The following is a 19,825-nucleotide window of genomic DNA, read 5'->3' on the forward strand; positions in this document are numbered from 1 at the left end:
TGACACTGGAACGAAGCCAAGTAGATGGATTATGCAATCCCAGGTTGTACATTGACACTTTTGAATTATCAAGAGATAATTAAGTAGCATCACACAGTTACACTGGTTATTCTCACAACAGCAGCTATACTCACAGCTAGATGAAGTAGCTTTCCCACAAAAACATTCTGACCGTGGTAGCATGTCTGACCTCTCCTTTGAGCCTTTCCTGCTAGCCCCTGTAGATCTCACTTCTTGCACTGCTTTCAGACATGCCCAGAATAGAGCTGAAATGGGAGTCCTGCCATAAATCAAGATCCATGAATGGATGCTATAAATTTCCTAATTTATATGCTACATGGTATGTGTTCCTTTGAGAGTCACAAAGCTATGCAAATAGAGTAACTTGGAAAGCACTGATAGAAAAGGAACATTTTGCTAAGAAAGGAAGCCATAGGAATCAGTAAGCTCATTTCTTGTGAGTGACCACCAAGCAGTGCAAAATGGCAGCTGTAGAGGGCCTCCTAAGAAGCTTGGCTGAGCTACCAGAAAAGAAGCTGATAAATCTGTAAAACAAACAGATGCTTGTCTTTCATTTCTAAACTGGTTTGGTGTACTACAGTTGTCTTTCCTGCCATCTATTGGAAAGCAAACAAACATTCTGTGTAATCTGAGCCCAGAGGGAAAGATATAAAATAATTGTACTTCACTTTGCTTCTTTCCTGGGGCTCTCTCTTTGCTAAAAGGGTTGCTGTGAACATAAACAGAATATGAAAGACTATTTTCCTGCATATAAATGTTATGTTCCTTGGAAATCAAGTTTTCACCTTTTAGACCTTGCTAGCCTGTGCATTATTTTCACAGTTCATATGAGAAATAAAGTTCAGAATCTGCAATGTGGCTTTGGTGTTGATGTATATGTCAAATGTTCCACAATTTATGGATAGTTGCCTAATTCCAATTACTCAAATATTTCACTTCTTTTAAATTTATCATAAGCACTCAAAACAGAAAACCAGAATGGTGCTTATTTTACACCGCATCTCTATACCCACTAAAAAGAAATATTAACTTTTACTTCAACTTGTATGTGTAATCAATCTTAGAACAGTCTTGTAACACATTGTAGAATATTTCAGCAGAGATAAATTCAAGCAACTCTTCAATATCTCTTACTGCCTCAAAAGGGATGATGTTAATTTGTTCAACAGTATGGAGGGAGATCAGATTGTAATGTGGAACACATATCTCAAATTAAACTTTGTAGTGCTTGGTTGATATTTATCTGAGGCACTGCATTTTAAAGTTGTATTAGCACAGAATTTAACTCAATTAATTCTCAGGCTGAACTGTAAATGAAACGTGTTTTCTAAGAAATGTAGAGAAGATGGTTCAGGGGTTTCTTAGGCTTGTGAGTCCAGAATTCTTTCTTAAACACTATTTTTAAGAAATTCATGTTGAAAAATCCCCATCTTTATAACTGAACTGAAATCCAGAACTTGTAATGAATTAAAAAGAAATAGGAGATTTTGGACAAATAATGTGGGTTTCATATTATTATAAATAGCATAGTATGTAAGTTAAAGAAATAATGTTTCTTCATTTTAAAATACTGTTTCCCTCATTTTCCTTATTTTAAGAAAGCACACATTCATTAGGCATACTGGGAAAAATATAAAAGTATATAGAAATAAAACCCTGTTTGTCATTGTTCCACCATCCTAAGGTAAGTATTGTCCATATTTGGAGATGTTTCTTCTTTACTTTTCTTTTTTTCTGAATTTTGTATTTTATTTATTTTTTATACAGCAGGTTCTTATTAGTCATCAATTTTACACACATCAGTGTATACATGTTAATCCCAATCGCCCAATTCATCACACCACCACCCCACCCCCTGCTGCTTTCCCCCCTTGGTGTCCATACGTTTGTTCTCTACATCTGTGTCTCTATTTCTGCCCCGCAAACTGGTACATCTGTACCATTTATCTAGGTTCCACATATATGTGTTAAAATATATTTGTTTTTCTCTTTTGGACTTCACCCTGAATGACAGTCTCTAGATCCACCCATGTCGCTACAAATGACCCAGTTTTGTCCCTTTTAATGGCTGAGTAATATTCCATTGTATATATGTACCACATCTTCTTTATACATTTGTCTGTCAATGGGCATTTAGGTCGCTTCCAACCTGGCTATTGTAAATAGTGCTGCAACGAACATTGGGGTGCAGGTGTCTTTTTGAATTACGGTTTTCTCTGGGTATATGCCGAGTAGTGGGATTGCTGGGTCATATGGTAGTTCTATTTTTAGTTTTTTCAGGAACCTCCATACTGTACTCCATAGTGGCTGTATCAATTTACATTCCCACCAACAGGGCAAGAGGGTTCCCTTTTCTCCACACCCTCTCCAGCATTTGTTGTTTGTAGATTTTCCGATGATGCTCATTCTAGCTGGTGTGAGGTGATACCTCATTGTAGTTTTGATTTGCATTTCTCTAATAATGTGAAGTTGAACAGCTTTTCATGTGCTTCTTGGCCCTCTGTATGTCTTCTTTGGAGAAATGTCTCTTTAGATCTTCCCCCCAGTTTTTGATTGGGTTGTTTGTTTTTTTAGTATTGAGCTGCATGAGTTGTTTATATATTTTGGAGATTAATCCTTTTTCTGTTGATTCATTTGCAAATATTTTCTCTCATTCTGAGGGTTGTCTTTTCGTCTTGTTTGTAGTTTCCTTTCCTTTGCAAAAGTTTTAAGTTTCATTAGGTCCCACCTGCTTATTTTTGTGTTTATTTCCATTACTCTAGGAGGTGGATCAAAAAAGATCTTGCTGTGATTTATGTCAAAGAGTGTTCTTCCTATGTTTTCCTCTAAGAGTTTTATAGCATCCAGTCTTACATATAGGTCTCTAATCTATTTTGAGTTTATTTTTGTGTATGGTGTTAGGGAGTGTTCTAATTTCATTCTTTTACCTGTAGCTGTCCAGTTTTCCCAGCACCACTTAATGAAGAGCCTGTCTTTTCTCCATTGTAGATCCTTGCCTCCTTTAGATTAGTTGACCATAGATTAGTTGACCATAGGTGCATGGGTTTATCTCTGAGCTTTCTATCCTGTTCCATTGATCTATATTTCTGTTTTTGTGCCACTACCATACTGTCTTGATTACTGTAGCTTTGTAATAAGTCTGAAGTCGGGGAGTCTGATTCCTCCAGCTCCATTTTTTTCCCCTCAAGACTGCTTTGGCTATATGGGGTCTTTTGTGTCTCATACAAATTTTAAGCTTTTTTGTTCCAGTTATGTAAAAAATGCCACTGGTAATTTGAAAGGGATTGCATTGAATCGGTAGATTGTTTTGGGTAGTATAGTCATTTTCACAATGCTGATTCTTCCAATCCAAGAACATGGTAGATCTCTCCATGTGTTTGTGTCATCTTTGCTTTCTTTCATCAGTGTCTTATAGTTTTCTGAGTACAGGTCTTTTACCTCCTTAGGTAGGTTTATTCGTAGGTATTTTATTCTTTTTGTTGCAATGGTGAATGGAATTGTTTCCTTAAATTCTCTTTCTGATATTTTGTTGTTAGTGTATAGGAATGCAAGAGATTTCTGTGCATTAATTTTGTATCCTGCAACTTTACCAAATTCATTGATTAGCTCTAGTAGTTTTCTGGTGGCATCTTTAGGATTCTCTATGTATAGTATCATGTCATCTGCAAACAGTGACAGTTTTATTTCTTCTTTTCCAATTTGTATTCCTTTTATTTCTTTTTCTTCTCTGATTGCCATGGCTAGGACTTCCAAAATTATGTTGAATAATAGTGGTGAGAGTGGACATCCTTATCTTGTTCCTGATCTTAGAGAAAATGATTTCAGTTTTTTACCATTGAGAATGATGTTTGCTGTGGGTTTGTCATATATGGCCTTTATTATGTTGAGGTAGGTTCCCTCTATGCCCACTTTCTGTAGAAATTTTATCATAAATGCGTGTTGAGTTTTGTCAAAAGCTTTTTCTGAATCTATTCAGATGATCATATGGTTTTTATTCTTCAGTTTGTTAATATGGTGTATCACATTGATTGATTTGTGTATATTGGAGAATTCTTGCATCCCTGGGATAAATCTCACTTCATCATGGTGTATGATTCTTTTAATGTGTTGTTGGATTCTGTTTGCTAGTATTTTGTTGAGGATTTTTGCATCTATATTCGTCATTGATATTGGTCTGTAATTTTCTTTTTTTGTAGTACCTTTGTCTGGTTTTGGTATCAGGGTGATGGTGGCCTCATAGAATGAGTTTGGGAGTGTTTCTTTCTCTGAAATTTTTTGGAAGGGTTTGAGAAGGATAGGTGTTAGCTCTTCTGTAAATGTTTGATAGAATTCAACTGTGAAGCCATATGGTCCTGTGCTTTTGTTTGTTGGAAAATTTTAAATCACAGTTTCAATTTCATTACTTGTGATTGCTCTGTTCATATTTTCTATTTCTTCCTGGTTCAGTCTTGGAAGGTTCTTTTCTAAGAATTTGTCCATTTCTTCCAGGTTGTCCATTTTATTGGCATAGAGTTGCTTGTAGTAGTCTCTTAGGATGCTTTGTATTTCTGTGGTGTCTGATGTAACTTCTCCTTTTTCATTTCTAATTTTATTGATTGAGTTCTCTCCCTCTTCTTCTTGATGAGTCTGGCTAAAGGTTTATCAATTTTGTTTATCTTCTCAAAGAATCAGCTTTTAGTTTTATTGATCTTTGCTATTGTTTTCTTTGTTTCTATTTCATTTATTTCTGCTCTGATCTTTATGATTTTTTTTCATTCTGCTAACTTTGGGTTTTGTTTGTTCTTCTTTCTCTAGTTTCTTTAAGTGTAAGGTTAGATTATTTTTTATTTGAGATTTTTCTTGTTTCTTGAGGATTGTATTGCTATAAACTTCCCTCTTAGAACTGCTTTTGATGCATCCCATAGGTTTTGGATGGTCGTGCTTTTGTTGCAATTTGTCTCTAGGTATTTTTTGACTTCCTTTTTGATTTATTCAGTGATCTCTTGGTTATTTAGTAATGTATTGTTTAGCCTCCATGTTTGATTTTTTTATGTTTTTTCCCTGTAATTCATTTCTAATCTCACAGCATTGTGGTCAGAAAAGATGCTTGATATGATTTCCATTTCCTTAAATTTACTGAGGCTTGATTTGTGACCCAAGATGTGATCTATCCTGGAGAATGTTCCATGAGCACTTGAGAAGAAAGTGTAATCTGCTCTTTTTGGATGGAATATCCTATAAATATCAACTAAATCTATCAGGTCTATTGTGTCATTTAAAGCTTGTGTTTGTTAATTTTCTGCTTGGATGATCTGCCCATTGGTGTAAGTGAGGTGTTAAAGTCCCCCACTATTATTGTGTTACTGTTGATTTCCTCTTTTACAGCTGTTGGCAGTTGCCTTATGTATTAATGTGCTCCTATGTTGGGTGCGTATATATTTATAATTGTTATATCTTCCCCTTGGATTGATCCCTTGATCATTATCTAGTGTCCTTCCTTGTCTCTTGTAACATTCTTTATTTTAAAGTCTATTTTGTCTGATATGAGAATTGGTTCTCCAGCTTTCTTCTGATTTCCATTTGCATGGAATATCTTTTTCCATCCCCTCACTTTCAGTCTGTATGTGTCCCTAGGTCTGAAGTGGGTCTCTTGTAGACAGCATATATATGGGTCTTGTTTTTGTATCCATTCAGCGAGCCTGTGTCTTTTGGTTGCAGCATTTAATCCATTCACGTTTAAGGTAATTATCCATATGTATGTTCCTATTACCATTTTCTTAATTGTTATGGGTTTGTTTTTGTAGGTCCTTTTCTTCTCTTGTGTTTCCCACTTAGAGAAGTTCCTTTAGTATTTGTTGTAGAGCTGGTTTGGTGGTGCTGAATTCTCTTAGCTTTTGCTTGTCTATAAAATTTTTGATTTCTCCATCGAATCTGAATGAGATCCTTGCAGGGTAGAGTAATCTTGGTTGTATGTTCTTCCCTTTCATCACTTTAAGTATATCATGCCACTCCCTTCTGGCTTGTAGAGTTTCTGTTGAGAAATCAGCTGTTAACCTTATGGGTGTTCCTTTGTATGTTATTTGTCGTTTTTCTCTTGCTGCTTTCAATATTTTTTCTTTGTTTTTAATGTTTGTCAATTTGATTACTATGTGTCTTGATGTGTTTCTCCTTGGGTTTACTCTGCCTGGGACTGTCTACACTTCCTGGACTTGGGTGGCTATATCCTTTCCCATGTTAGGGAAGTTTTCGATGATAATCTCTTCAAATATTTTCTCAGGTCCTTTCTCTCTCTCTTCTCCTTCTGGGACCCCTACAATGCGAAAGTTGCTGCGTTTAATGTTGTCCCAGAGGTGTCTTAGGCTGCCTTCATTTCTTTTCATTCTTTTTTCTTTATTCTGTTTCGTGGCAGTGAATTCCACCATTGTCTTCCAAGTCACTTATCTGTTCTTCTGCCTCAGTTATTCTGCTATTGAGTCCTTCTAGTGTAGTTTTCATTACAGTTATTGTATTGTTCATCTGTTTGTTTGTTCTTTAATTCTTCTAGGTGTTTGTTCTTCAATTCTTCTAGGTGTTTGTTCTTTAATTCTTCCAGGTCTTTGTCAAATATTTTTTGCATCTTCTCGATCTTTGCCTCCATTCTTTTTCCGAGGTCCTGAATCATCTTCACTATCATTATTCTGAATTCTTTTTCTGGAAGGTTACCTATCTCCACTTCATTTAGTTGTTCTTCTGGGGTTTTATCATGTTCCTTCATGTGGTACAAAGTCTTCTGCCTTTACATTTTGTCTATCTTTCTTTGAATGTGGTTTTACTTCTACAGGCTGCAAAATTGTAGTTCTTTTTAAAAAAATTTATTTGTTTATTTATTTATCTAGTTATTTATTTTTGGCTGCTTTGGGTCTTCGTTGCTGACTGCGGGCTCTCTCTAGTTGCAGTGAGTGGGGGCTACTCTTCGTTGAGGTGCACGAGCTTCTCATTGAGGTGGCTTGTCTTGTTGTGGAGCACGGGCTCTAAGTGTGCAGGCTTCCGTAGTTGTGGCACATGGGCTTCAGCAGTTGTGGCTTGCGGGCTCTAGAGTGCAGGCTCAGTAGTTGTGGTGCATGGGCTTAGTTGCTCTGTGGCATGTGGTATCTTCCTGGCCCAGGGCTCGAACCCATGTCCCCTGCATTGGTAGGTGGATTCTTAACTACTGTGCCACTAGGGAAGTCCCTATGCTTCTGTTTTGAGTTGTGTTTGTTTCTGTAAAGTTTTAAAAAATTCTGTCCTCTTCAGTTAACATAATGTAATAGCATTTATCTATGTTAACATGTATCTTTATAAACAATTTTAAAGGGCTGTACAATTTTCTATTATATGTAGACTCCATGATTTATTTATCTAGTACCAGATCATTAGATATTTAGGTTAATCTAAATTTTATCTTTCAGTAAGTATGCTACTGTGAATATCCTTCTGCATAGAAAATATTCTTAATTTTGAATTTTAGGTGATTTATTTAGGTTTTCTTCTCAGAAGAGAGATCAGATTTAAAGACCTTTTTAAAAAAGGACACTAGCATTAGAAATCTATTAGAATGCTTTGTTTTATGACACTCTTGCCAGCACTGAATAGTACTGTACATATGACTTCCTGTTCAACGTGGCAGAGTGACCACTTATGTTTTCTTCTACTCAAAGCTTCATAAAGAGGCAGTAAAAGAATAAAATACATATCAAGACCCACAAGATCAAAGAAAATGGGAATGAAAATATGAGATTTGCACAAGAGGAAGCTGTGCCTCTAGGAGCTGACTGGGAGAAAAAAGTCAAAATATGCATATACAGTAGAAAGTAATACAACATTGTAAAGCAATTATACTCCAGTAAAGATGTTAAAAAAAAATTGAAAATATGAAGACTCTTTCCTGGGCATTGAGGCAGTCAGATATACACACCTCTTTGGCAGGAGACAGGAGGACAATTTTCTTGAATGATTTAAGATCAGGAGAAAAAACCACCAAATAATAACATTTTGGGTTCCTAGCACAAGGGTTGGCTTGTATTCAGACAGAAAGTTGGAGAAAAGGAAGAACAGAAAATATTAAAAAGAGCGTAAGAACCATATGGGACACTGATAAGAAACTGAATATATGTGTAACTGAAATTTACTTTTAATATATGTGTAATGAGAGATACTGACTAAGAAGTTTCAAAATCTGACAAGAGATATCAAGCCGTACAGTCAATAAACTCTAGACTCTAGCAAATAGAAAGAAAATCATGTCTGGCACATCATAGCAAAGCTAATGAACACCAAAGACAAAGAGCGAAATCTTAAAAGCATTCACAGGGAAAAAAAAAATCACTTTCAAAAGAACAACGATAAGAGTATCACCACTAATTCCAGAACATTTTCATCACTTGAAAAGGAACCCTCAGTCACTCCCCATTCTCTCTTGTCCCTGTCCCCTGGAAACCACTAACTTAATTTCTATCTCTATGGTTTTCCCTATTCTGGACATTTCATATAAATGAAATCATACAATATGTGGCTTTTTGTGTTTGGCTTCTTTCACTTAGCATAATGCTTTTGAGGCTTACCCATGTTGTAGCATGTACTTCACTCTTTTTATGGCTGAATACTATCCCATTATACAGATACAACACATTAAAAAATTCCTTCAGCAGTAGGTGGACATTTGTGTGGTTTCCATCTTTTTGGAAGATAAATGTATGGGTTTTTATCTGGACTCTCAATTCTATTCCACTGATTTATACATCTGTCTATAAGCCAGTAACCACACAGTTCTTTATTTTTCTTGAAAGAAGTTATTTATCCTTGATATTTATTTGATTCTTGCTGGAATCTTCAAGAATACAAACTCTGTGTTGTCTGTTGTTTACTAATCTAGCCTGAGATTCTATAATGCTTAGGATATGGTAGGTGCTCAATAAGTACATAATAAAGTTGAATTTGGACTTAGTCTTCTTTTTTAAATAATTTCTAAACATAGACCTAGAAAATCTCTCAGAGGTTTTCTAAATATCCAATTTTGTTTCTTTCAGTTATTCTTTGGCTAATTTTATTACCTTTAATTTTTTACTTTTGTTCTTTAATTTATTTTATTATTATTATTTTATAATTTTATTTTTGGCTGAGTTGGGTCTGTTGCTGCGTGCGGGCTTTTCTCTAGTTGTGGCGAGTGGGGGCTACTCTTCATTGCGGTGTGTGGGCTTCTCATTGTGGTGGCTTCTCTTGTTGTGGAGCACGGGCTCTAGGTGTGTGGGCTTCAGTAGTTGTGGCACGTGGGCTCAGTAGTTGTGGCTCACGGGCTCTAGATCACAGTCTCAGTAGTTGTGGTACATGGGCTTAGTTGCTCCACGGCATGTGGGATCTTCTTGGACCATGGCTCGAACCCGTGTCCCCTAAATTGGCAGGCGGATCCTTAACCACTGTGCCACCAGGGAAGGCTGGTGTTCTTGATTGACTTTTGTTCTTGATTTATCATTAAAAAATTTTTTTTCCCAAATTGCCACCTAATTTCCCTTAGATTATTTAGTCAAACATTCTTCCCCTTTATATTGATTTGTAATACTTTCATCCATCATATGTGAATAAATTCTCTTATGTAAAAGGCAGGCAAGGAGAAACTAACTAGAAAGGGGATTAATCAGAATTTGAACCCAGTTATTCTTATTTTTTGGACTCTATCATTCTGCTTTCTAGACTATTTTGTCCCATGGGACTATATTATTATACTGGTACCATATGTTGTTTTATATATGGTAAAATTAGGCTTCCCTTTTAATTTATTATTTCTCTTCCATTATCTTGTGCCTATCCTTGACTGTTTTTAAAAAAAATAAAATTAAAAATCATTTCAATAATTAACAAAACTATAATAACATCTCACTAATTTTAACTGTAATGATAACTAACTTATATATTAACTTGGGATAAACTGACATTTAAAAAAAAGTTTGTACACTTGAAACTAACACAAATTGTAAATCAACTATACATCAATTAAAAATAAGTTTGTCTTCCTATATATAAATATTGTCTTTATATTTATTTATGTCTCTCAATAAAATTTTCTAAAGTTCTTCCTGTTGATATTAATATATTTCTCAGTAAGCTACTTGTTGGTAGTTTTAAAACTGGGTTTATAAAAGAAATATTTTTGTTATATTTTCTAGTTTATCTCTAGTAGATGTTTATTGACAAAGTGAGAAAAACACCCTCTTAAAAGTACTAACAAGTATTTATCAAATAATGCTTATTGTGTCTATTTAAAATACGGTTTTAAATACAAATGTCTCATTTTAAATATTTTAAAAGCCTCTGTATTTATGTACAAGGTAGGTGTGGGAATTTTTCCCCCATCCTGATTGGTTGCAAATCAGGACCAACAGAAATTTTGTTATACATACTCATAATTTAATTGAAGCATCTATTAAAATGCATTGGGTGCTTTATAATTTAATAAGAAGGAAAAGATGTCATTGCTTAGAATTGTAAACAGCCTGTTATAATCTGGTTCTTTATAAACTGAAAAAGAATATTGCAGAAAAGCTATCTACAGAAACACAGTAAAGAATATACTGACTTTTAGAGAGGTCTTTAGCAAAAAATGCTAATTCTATTTCATTTCATGAGTAAAAATCATTATTGGAGATATAATTTACAATATCATCTGATGAACACATACATATTGTATAGAAGCACACAGGGATATGTTTTATGTCGTTCCTGGATGAAATGTAAATTTGTGTAACCTTGTCCTTCTGTTATTTTGCTACTCTGTGTACATATACACATAAAAACACACACAAGTGTGTACAATGTTAATATTAATTGTAGAAACCACTTTCAAGTAGAATTAAAATGTGTACATGTTAAAATTAAAGCATTTTAATAAAGGTCAAGCTGTCTCCTCAAAATAGGTCAGGCGATTTTTACAATACCTGTAGGTCAAGCACTGGCTCTGCCTATAACTAAAAAAAAAATTTTTATCATACTATGCATTAGAAGAATTAACTAGAAAAGCTACAGTAATCAAAACAGCATGGTACTGGCACACAAACAGACACAAAGATCAATGGAACAGATCTATGAACACATAGATCAAAGCCCAGAAAAAAACCCACACACTTATGGTCAATCTACAACAAAGAAGGCAAGAATACAGAGTGGAGAAAAGACAGTCTCTTCAATAAGTGGTGCTGGTGACTGCCCTAGTGGTCTAGTGGTTAAGAATCTGCACTTCCACTGCATGGGGCACAGGTTTGATCTCTGGTCAGGGAACTAAGATCCTGCATGCTGTGCGGCAAAAAAAAAAAAAAGGTGGTGTTGGGAAAACTGGGCAGCTACATGTAAAAGAATGAAATTAGAACATTTTCTAACACTATATACAAAAGTAAACTCAAAATGGATTAAAGACCTAAATGTAAGACCGTATACTATAAAACCTAGAGGAAAACATAGGCAGAACACTCTTTGATATAAATAGAAGCAATATTTTTTTAGATCCATCTCCTAGATTAATGGAAGTAAAAGCAAAAATAAACAAATGGGACCTAACTAAACTTCAAAGCTTTTGCACAGCAAAGGAAACCATAAACAAAACAAAGACAACTTAGGGACTGGGAGAAATTATTTGCCAACAATGCAACCAACAAGGGCACAATTTCCAAAATATACAAACAGCTCATAGAGCTCAGTATTAAAACAAACAAAACCAAACAACCCAATCAAAAAATGGACAGCAGACCCAAATAGATACTTTTCCAAAGAGGAAATTGAGATGGGCAACAGGCACATGAAAAGATGCTCAATATCTCGTCACAGGGAAATGCAAATCAAAACTACAATGAGGGCTTCCCTGGTGGCGCAGTGGTTGAGAGTCCGCCTGCTGATGCAGGGGACACGGGTTCGTGCCCCGGTCTGGGAAGATCCCACATGCCGCGGAGCGGCTGGGCCCGTGAGCCATGGCCGCTGAGCTTGCGCGTCCGGAGCCTGTGCTCCGCAACGGGAGAGGCCACAACAGTGAGAGGCTCATCAGAGAAATGCAAGTCAAAACCACAATGACATTTCACCTCACACCTGTCAGAATGGCCATCATAAAAAGTCTACAAATAACAAATGCTGGAGAGGGTGTGGAGAAAAGGGAACCCTCCTACATTGTTGGTGGGGATGTAAATTGGTGCAGCCATTATGGAGAACAGTATGGAGGTTTCTTAAAAAACTAAATATAGAACTACCATATGATCCAGCAATCCCACTCCTGGGCATAGATCCGAAAAAGATGAAAACTCTAATTTGAAAAGATACATGCACCCCAATGTTCAATAGCAGCACTATTTACAATTGTCAAGACACAGAAGCAACCTAAATGTCCACCGACAGGTGAATGGATAAAGAAGATATATACAATGGAATACTACTCAACCATAAAAGAATGAAATAATGCCATTTGCTGCAACATGGACGGACCTAGAGATTATCATCCTAGGTGAAGTAATTCAGACAGAGAAAAACAAACATATGATATCACATATGTGGAATCTAAAAAAATGACACAAGTGAACTTATTTCCAAAACAGAAACAGACTCACAGACATAGAAAACAAATATATGGTTTACAAAGGGGAAAGGGGTTGGGGGAGGGATAAATTAGGAGTTTGGGATTAACAGATATACACTATTATACATAAAATAGATAAAAAACAAGGACCTACTGTATAGCACAGGGAACTATATTCAATACCTTGTAATAACCTATAATGGAAAAGAATCTGAAAAAGAATATATATATGTGTGTATATCTATGTATATATATATACATATATACACACACACACACACATATATGCATCACTTTGTTGTATACCTGAACTAACACAACATTGTTAATCAACTATATTTCAATTTTAAAAAATTAAGCCATTACTGAGAAGCTAAAAAACAAAAGTGGATCTTAGGCTACATTCATTTGTATATATTTCATTAATTTTTCATGTATTTATTCTACAGATATTTAGTGAAAGCCATAGCAATGACTGGCTAGATGCTGATCAAACTCATTTTCTCTTATTTTGAAGCTACAGGTAAACTATGTTTTTTAGCATCCCTTGTATGTGGCCAGTGACTGACTTCTGGCCAATGGGATGAGCTAAAGTGAACTACACCACTCCCAGCAGTTGCCTGTTAAATCTCATGCACAGGAAAGCTCCTGTGCCAGCCTATCCTTGGGTAAGGATTTCAAGGACCTAGGATGTGGTAGAGTTAAATGATTGATCTGGAATTTCTGATTGACTGAGAGAACAAGGCTTCCCCGACTGACCTACAACTGATGCTGACATAGGGAGATATAAATTCTGATTTTCTTAAGCCACTGAGTGTTTTGGGATTGTCTGTTACAGCAGTTAGCCTTCCCTGATTAATACTAATGCAATGCCTATACTGTGCCAGCCCCCATTCTGGGTACTAGGGACACAACAGCAAACAAACAAGAGAGACAAGGTTCTTGCTCTTACAGGATATGTTATATATAGAAGGGGGGCAGATGTAAACAGCGATCGTTTACTTTCATTGGTGCTTTCCAGTTTACAAAATGATTTCATAGGTACCAATTCATTTGATTTTCATAACAATGTTCTACAGATGAGGAAACAAGAGCTGAAAGATTTTAATTGCTTTGCACAAGACAAAGGGTTTGGAACTAGACACAAGGATCAGAGTTTTCTGACTCCCAGCGCATTGATAATACCATGATGCTTCTCAAGTATAAAAATATGACAGAGCAAGGAAGGTGTTAGTCCTTTTCAGAAAATTCTTTTATTCAATTTTATTTTAAAAATAACATGCAGAAGTCTAAGAATCCTTATGGCAGCACTGGAGGAGAGGAAGTAGAGGGATGTGACTGGGGAGGGGTACACTGAGGACTTCAACCGTATTGGCTGTATTCCATTTCTTAAGAGAGGCGATAGGTACAACATTATTCTGGGTGATCTTCCACTCGCCCCTCTGGATCCATTTTCCACCCTTCTCCTCTGCCCTTTGAGGCTGACTTGCATGCTTCACTGTAGATCAATGGGCTCCTTATCCTTGTAGCTTTTAGAGGATTGAAAGGGCGGAAGAGAATGAGGTCCCAGATTCCTGATTTTGGGGTGGCTTTGGGTTGGCTAGGTCTCTTAACCAAAAGTCACAGCTCCTGCTAGTAGGCCCTCTCCTCTCAGCTGACTCTGGGTTTTGCGTTTATTTGCATTTATTGTGTAGTGTACTGGAAGTATCCAATAAGTTACTACCCAGGAATCTCTGCTGAATCCTGAACATCAGTTTCCATTCCTCGGGCCCCATGTAGGGTAGCAGACAGAACCAAAAAACTATTTTGCTGAATGTTAATAAACTTCTCAATTTTGGCTAGAAATATTTTTTCAGCAGGCACAAAGCATTCTTTAGCATCCATCAGTGAAAATGCTACTACAGAAAGAGGAAATATAGTTGATCCATTTTCCACTGGATTTGAATATGGAAACTTGTGGCTTTGATTTTCGAGGGCAGTTGCAACTTACTGTCCATTCCCCTTATTCCTTCAGACCAAGAAATGTAAATATTGCCTCATTGTTAACTCTCAGTTATTGTAGTATTTCTTTTGGTTTTCCAAGACACTGTCCATGCCTTAGTATACAGTCTGTCTCTTTTTTGGGCAGCGCCTGTGGCTTGTGAAACTTCCCTGACCAGGGACTGAACCTGCGTCTCCTGCAGTGGAAGCTCGGAGTCTTAACCAGTGGACCACCAGGGAAGTCCCTAGTTCCTTTATAAAATTCTTCACTCTTCTCACATTACCCAGCTTGAGAGTATCTTCTGCTTCTTTCTGCATTCTGATAGAACAGGTATTCTCCCCATCACCCTCAACTCTCTCTCTCTTTCAATCAACATGTACATATATCTTTCTTCTTTTTTGAACATTTGACATAATTCATATTTGCAAAAAACTTAAGAAGGAAAAACATTTACTGAGCACTTAATATGTCAAGAATTGTGATAGGGTTAACAGTTGGGAATAGAGAAAAAAATAAGATATAACCCTCTTGTCACAGAAAGTTACAGTCTAGTAGGAGAGACAGGTGAAAGATTAAAGGTAATGAGTACAGTGGTTAAGAGCATGGGATTTGTAGTCATACAGACTTGAACTCAAGTCTAGGCTCAGCCACCTACTGGTTATGTGAACTTGGGCTAGAGAGATAAAAATGGAATTAGTACTAGTACCTTCCTCATAGGGTCCTTATGTGGATTAAAAGTAAACCCATGAGTATCTATACTTACTTATAAGCATATGATCATATGCTTAGCATATAGTAAGTTCTTAATAAATGTTACTTAAAATTATCCTTAATGGCAACAATAGCACCTTGTACCTGGTTTAGAAGTAGCACAGTGGAAGCCACTGATTAACTAGAGCTATGGAGTTCAGCAAAAATTTAACGGGTAAAGTGATATCTGAGCTGGATCTTGAAGAAACAGAATTATAATTTCACCAAGAGATCAAATAGGGATCAAACATAACCCATTTCCTTTACAGCAAAAACATATTTTTTTTTTTGGTCCAAGATCCAACTCAGTTTCAAGTGTTACATTTAATTATGTCTCTTTAGTCTCTTTTGATCTGGAATAGTTCCTCAAATCTTTCCCTGTTGGGTCATTGGCATTTTGAAGAGTACAGGTCAATTATACTGTTGATTGTCTTCTGTTTGGATTTGTCTTATGTTTCCTCATGATTAGAATCAATTATGCATTTTTGGCAAGAACACCACAAAAGATATACCATGTTCTCAGTGTTTCGTATTAGGAGGTGCACAAAGTTAATTTGTCCTCTTCCTGGTGATTTTAACTTTGATAACATAGTTAAGAAAGCACCTCAATGTTTCTCAGCTGTGAAGTTACCATTTTGCCTTCTTAAATGATAAATATTTTGTAGAGAGTTACACTGAGGCTATGTAAATATCCTGTTTCTTAACAAATTCTCCCCCAATTGTTGTAGCACCCATTGATGGTTCCTGCCTAAAAAAGTATTACTATAATGGTTGTCAAAGTGATTTTCTAATGACTTCATTTCTTCCACACTTATTATCCGACATACTATTATAAAGAAGTGCTTACTTTTGCCCCTCATTTGTGTGTTTATTTATGTTTTTTTATCAGTATGGGCTCATGGATGACCATTTTTTAAATGGGTTATAATCTGATACTATCATTATTTATTCTGATGCTCAGATTGTCTCCAGTTTGGCCAGTGGGAGCTCCTTCAAATTGGCTACTATGTCCTTTTTATACTTTCCATCATTTATTTATTTTTATTTATTAAAAAATATTTATTTGTTTATTTATATTTTTGGCTGCATCGGGTCTTAGTTGCAGGGGTATCCATCATTTCTGAGCTTTAGTTTATGTTCTGATACAATGAGACTTTACAGACTTATCTTGTACTTCCCCTGCTCCTGGAATGAGCCACTTCTCCAGGAGCTCTGATTCCTTTTAGTGGGGAATGGTATTTAGAAACCAAGATCTGGAAATCAGATGTGCTCATTGCCATTAGGCCCTCTCAGTGGGTAAAGCATTACTTACACAGACACACACACACACACACACACACGTCTATATTATCTATCTATCAAAATTTGAGTTCACACTGATACTTCTAATTCCAATACAACACTACATGATTCATTCTAGCCTTCAGCCTTTCCATATTTTAAACTCCCTCCTTAGACAGTGAAAAATTTGACTCTCAGTATCTTTAATTTAATTACTTATTTTCTTATTTCCCCTTTATGTACCAAGCCTCTGATCCTTGATTATCTCCTTAGCTTTGGCCTTGGTGGTCCCACAGATCCCCTTAGCTCTGACTGTTTCATTGGCCCCAATTCTGCAAGTTCTGGTCACTTCTCTGATGCTGGCTCCAGCTCCATAGGCCCCATATTAGTGAAAGATGTTAAGCAGGGGAAAGGCATGATCAGATTTGTCTCTTAGAACAATCAGTTTGATGGCAGGGATCAGATTCAATGGAATTAGAGGTAGTTAAGAGGCTACTGTAAAGCTTAGGCTTAAAACGGCCTCAACTAAAACTAAAGCCAAAGTATAGAGAGAACACATAAAACAAATATTTAGAAGATAAAACCTATAGGATTGAGTAATTAATTTGATGTAGGGGCATACGGAAGAAGAGAGAGCCTAATTTTTTTTTTTTCAGCCACACTGCATGGCTTGCAGGATCCCAGTTCCCCGACCAGGGGTTGAACCCAGGCCATGGCAGTGAAAGTACCAAATTCTAACCACTAGACCACCAGGGAACTCCTGAGAGAGCCTAATTTTTAACTTGGGAGATAATAGTAGAAAGGATGTCACTAAACAAAATAGGAAATTCAGGAGAAAAAGCAGATTTAAAGGGGGTGACAGAAGTGCCAAATAGAGGACAATTGTTTATTTTTGACTATGTTGAATGTGAACTGTCTGTGGACACTTGAAGCAGAATAGCAAGTTGGGCAGATGGCTTTGGGCATGTGCTTAGACACTACCTGAAAAATGCTTTTCTCTATGCAAAAGTCCAGGGAAACAAGTGCCTCCAGGGCCAAAGGACTCTCAGAAATGCCAAATTCTCATGTGAGACTCTGAAGTCCATTCTTATACCTGTAAGTGGGTTTGCTGAACTTTGCCCAAGGTAATTAAAACAGAAACCGATGTCCAATGGGGATTTTGACTCAAAAATCTCAGAAGAAGAAGGAAGAGAAGAATAAAACAGGACAATGTCTGACATAATTTTGTAAAAATCTATGTTTTGTCACTTTTTCATGCTTAAACAAAAGCATAAAATTGCTTATCTTAAGAACAGCCAGGGACTTCCCTGGTGGCACAGTGGTTAAGAATCCACCTGCCAATGCAGGGGACAGTGGGTTCGAGCCCTGGTCTGAGAAGATCCCACATGCCGTGGAGCAACTAAGCCTGTGTGCCGCAACTACTGAGCCTGCGCTCTAGAGCCCACGAGCCACAACTACTGAGCCCATGTGACACAACTACTGAAGCCGTGTGCCTAGAGCCTGTGCTCCACAACAAGAGAAGCCACGGCATTGAGAAGCCCGCGCACCGCAACAAAGAATAGCCCCTGCTCACCGCAACTAGAGAAAGCCCGCGCGCAGCAAAGAGACTCAATGCAACCAAAAAAAACCTCAACCCCCCGCCAAAACCAAAACCAGCCATAAAGGTGGTCTTAAGAAGTTTATATCACTCAATAGTTTGTCTTGTGGGGGTGAAGGGGACCAAAGAAAGAGGAGCTGATGGCAAGGCTAACTAGTATTGATAATAATTATAACTTATTGGTCTCTTAAGCACTTCACAAAGTGTTTCCAAATTAATTATGACAAAACTCTATGAGGTAGGTACTCTAATCTGTATTTTTCTGATATGGAAAATGAGGTTAAACAAGTGGCCCACGGAAACATGACTAAGGGAGGGGGTATGTAGGTAGAGGTTTCAACCCAGGTGTGCCTATCTTAATACAACATCTGGGCTCTTAACTGCCCCAAGCACTGCTTTTCTAAAGATGCAAGGAAGGAGCAGCCTCCAGAGGAGATGGTCAGCAAGAGCAGGACAGTTTCTAGTCTCCCTGCGAAGAACCCTGAGGGCCTTTTGAACTAGAATTTTCAGAAATTCCTGTTCCTCTATTTGATTAGCTCAGTCCTGGACACAACCCATCAGAGGTCAACAAACTGGAATTCCTCCAGAGTAGATGGACAAAGATTACAAAGGATCTAAACATACTATAGAGGCCTTTTGGTGGGGCTAATGGCCGACTCTGGGAGCGCTTACACCAAGGAGTACTTCCCAGAATTTCTGCTGCCAGTATCCTTGTACCCATGGTGAGCACAGCCATCCCCCGCCTCTGCAGGAGACCCTCCAACCCTAGCAGATACACCAAAAATACATCTACACGTGGAACAACTCCTGCAGAGCACCTACTGAACGCTGGCAGAAGACCTCAGACCTCCCAAAAGGCAAGAAACTCCCCACGTACCTGGGTAGGGAAAAGAAAAAAGAAAAAACAGACAAAAGAATAGGGACGGGCCCTGCACCAGTGGGAGGGAGCCGTGAAGGAGGAAAGATTTCCACACACTAGGAGCCCCTTCGCGGGCGGAGACTGCGGGTGGCGGAGGGGGAAGCTTCGGAGCCGCGGAGGAGGGCGCAGCCACAGGGTGCGGAGGGCAAAGCGGGGAGATTCCCGCCCAGAGGATCAGGGCCGACCAGCACTCACCAGGCCGAGAGGCTTGTCTGCTCACCCGCCGGGGCGGGCGGGGCTGGGAGCTGAGGCTCGGGCTTCGGTGGTCGGATCCCAGGGGAGAGGACTGGGATTGGCTGCGTGAACACAGCCTGAAGGGGTTAGTGCGCCACGGCTAGCCGGCAGGCAGTCCGGAAAATGTCTGGAGCTGCCAAAGAGGCAAGAGACTTTTTCTTGCCTCTTTGTTTCCTGGTGCGCGAGGAGCAGGGATTCAGAGCGCTGCTTAAAGGAGCTCCAGAGACGGGCGAGAGCCGCGGCTAAAAGCGCGGACCCCAGAGACGGGCATGAGACGCTAAGGCTGCTGCTGCCGCCACCAAGAAGCCTGTGTGCGAGCACAGGTCACTCTCCACACCCCGCTTCTGGGGAGCCTGTGCAGCCCGCCACTGCCAGGGTCCCGGGATCCAGGGACAGCTTCCCCAGGAGAACGCACGGCGCGCCTCAGGCTGGTGCAACGTCACGCTGGCCTCTGCCGCCGCACGCTCGCCCCGCATCATGCCCCTCCCTCCCCCCGGC

This window comes from Lipotes vexillifer, unplaced genomic scaffold (genome assembly GCF_000442215.2).
Source record: "Lipotes vexillifer unplaced genomic scaffold, Lipotes_vexillifer_v1.1 scaffold49, whole genome shotgun sequence".
Taxonomy (NCBI): domain Eukaryota; kingdom Metazoa; phylum Chordata; class Mammalia; order Artiodactyla; family Lipotidae; genus Lipotes; species Lipotes vexillifer.